This window comes from Condylostylus longicornis, unplaced genomic scaffold (assembly GCF_029603195.1).
Source record: "Condylostylus longicornis isolate FDR11 unplaced genomic scaffold, ASM2960319v2 ptg000092l, whole genome shotgun sequence".
Lineage (NCBI taxonomy): Eukaryota > Metazoa > Arthropoda > Insecta > Diptera > Dolichopodidae > Condylostylus > Condylostylus longicornis.
Window position 1 is genome coordinate 1616205 of NW_026578060.1, and position 2267 is coordinate 1618471.

Below are 2267 nucleotides of genomic sequence, written 5' to 3' on the forward strand. Positions count from 1 at the left end.
TCTCTAAGCCCCATTGTGTTTCTTCCTCTCTTAGCTTTCCTTCTATTTTTATTCTATATCATACACACATAAACACATTTTATTCTATGTTTTATTGCTACCCATATACCTATATACATATATATTTTACACATAGGAGTATAAAATATGTATATACAATTTTCTAATATTGTCATTTCCTTTTATATATTATAGAGAGTGTTGTAACTCATAAGGATATAATTTTTATGTTCTTAAACTATATTAAGCTAGACGATACAAAATCATAAGCAATTTTTTAATATTGTAGAAGCTTTGAAAATCTAGCAAAAATAAGTGCGAAAGAAAATAACTTTTTAAAGTGTGTAAAATATAAAGATAAAAGGAAAATTTAAGCGAGAATAATAAAAAAACCAAAGTGAAACAAAATAAGAAAGCAATTTTTCTTTATTAAACCATTATAATGATTTATAATTATTACCATTTAGGTATATAAAACATAAAACATAATAAATAAAGGAAAAGGACATATTATTGTCTTTAGTTTACATATAATAAGGATATTTCAATTATAATATATTGTGTATGTTTGCATGTTTATTAAATTTTCATATTATCCTCGTGTATATATAAAACCTGTATATACAGAATTGTATGTGTATTAGTTTAATGAATAATGTAGTTTTGGTACAAAATTCTCTAAACGTTAAATACAAACTTTATACAACATTATAATCGATAAATTATAATAATAAATTTTAAAAATGTTGAGAATTAAATATTTGAGATTAAGTCATTAAAATTTTGTTATAATTTATGGAAAGTATATTAATGACATTGTCGCCTAAATATAGCCATATAACCCTATAAATTTTGCATATAACCCTTTCATATTACATAATTGTATTTTTAAATTTAACAAAATTAATTGAATAAATGTCAACGGTTTTCGATGAATCACATTGAAAACATGTGGAATAAGAGGATAATTACATGAGCACAATAATTATGCAGCAATATTTCTAATATTTATACTTGTATACAAGCATGTAAAAGTCAATAATGCGATAAATTAAAATGAAATTAGATGTGAAGTGTTCAATTCACCGTAAAATCAAAATTAAAGATCAACTAATCAAAATCCGAACTGAACATATCCTGTGGCTTTAAACATCCTGTTATACGCCGTAGAAGCTAGCGAATCAGTCATTAATTACAAATCATCTATTTTGAGGCGGTGCAGGGTGGCATTGAGAGTTTTGTGCGGGCTATGTGGAGTTTCGGAACACAGTAATGTCGAAGGAATTAGAGAGCGAAGAACTGCGAGATTAGAAGATTCTGTTACCAAAAAGGAACGATGCAAGAACAGGAGATTTGCTAGCATTGATCAGGGAGATTTTAATATTGTGGTTGGTATTTTGACGGGAAACTGTTTATTGAGAAAGACTTTAAGGAGACTAGAGATTTCCTCATTGGTTTTTGTCGGAACATTGAATTGGAGAAGACGCTTTTTAGGAAAATTTGCTGAATTTTATCAACGGACTTGAATGGATTTCTCGGGCAAAACTGCCCGCAAGCCTATTATTAACTTAGTAAAAAGCATTCAAAAGAAGCCAAAAGGTTTTAAATTTTGAAAGGTTGAAACTAAAATATTAGAGTGCAATAAACTTTATTATTCAATTAAATTCCTCTAATTTTCAAATGTTTTGCCATTTTATAATTGAGTAGTTTTGTCCAAAGTCTCTGTGCTCAAAATTTTATTCTATTCTTACATTGCGCTATTTTCAATGAAATTTTGAGCTAGATAATGGTTAAAGTTTTCACCAAGTACTCGTATTTTGAATGCGTTTTGATTTTTGTGCGTTTTTTTCTTTTCCACATCTAATTAAAATTTTTTTAAATTTTTCCATAAATAAAATGCATCCAAATTCAAAATTTTTAATTATCAGAAAATTTTCCTTTTTAAAAAACTTTCTCACTTGTAGCTTTAAATGTGCAGCTCTTTTCGAAATAAGTAACGAGCTTGTCCTCATTTCATTATAATATCCTCAAATTTTATCACCTTCTTGAACGTAAACATGATAACTCCATCTAACATAATATTTCCATTTTCATGTTCAGGATAGAAAAAGCAAAAAAATAATATTTATTTTTCTTTTTTCTTCCAACCTTTAAATTATAAATATCCGGCAAAAACAAGAAAACAAAAAGAGAAATTTATGTTATTTTGCTAGACTACTATTAGAGCCTAAAAGTATCCTTTTCGTTCAAAATGAAAATCGAATAAA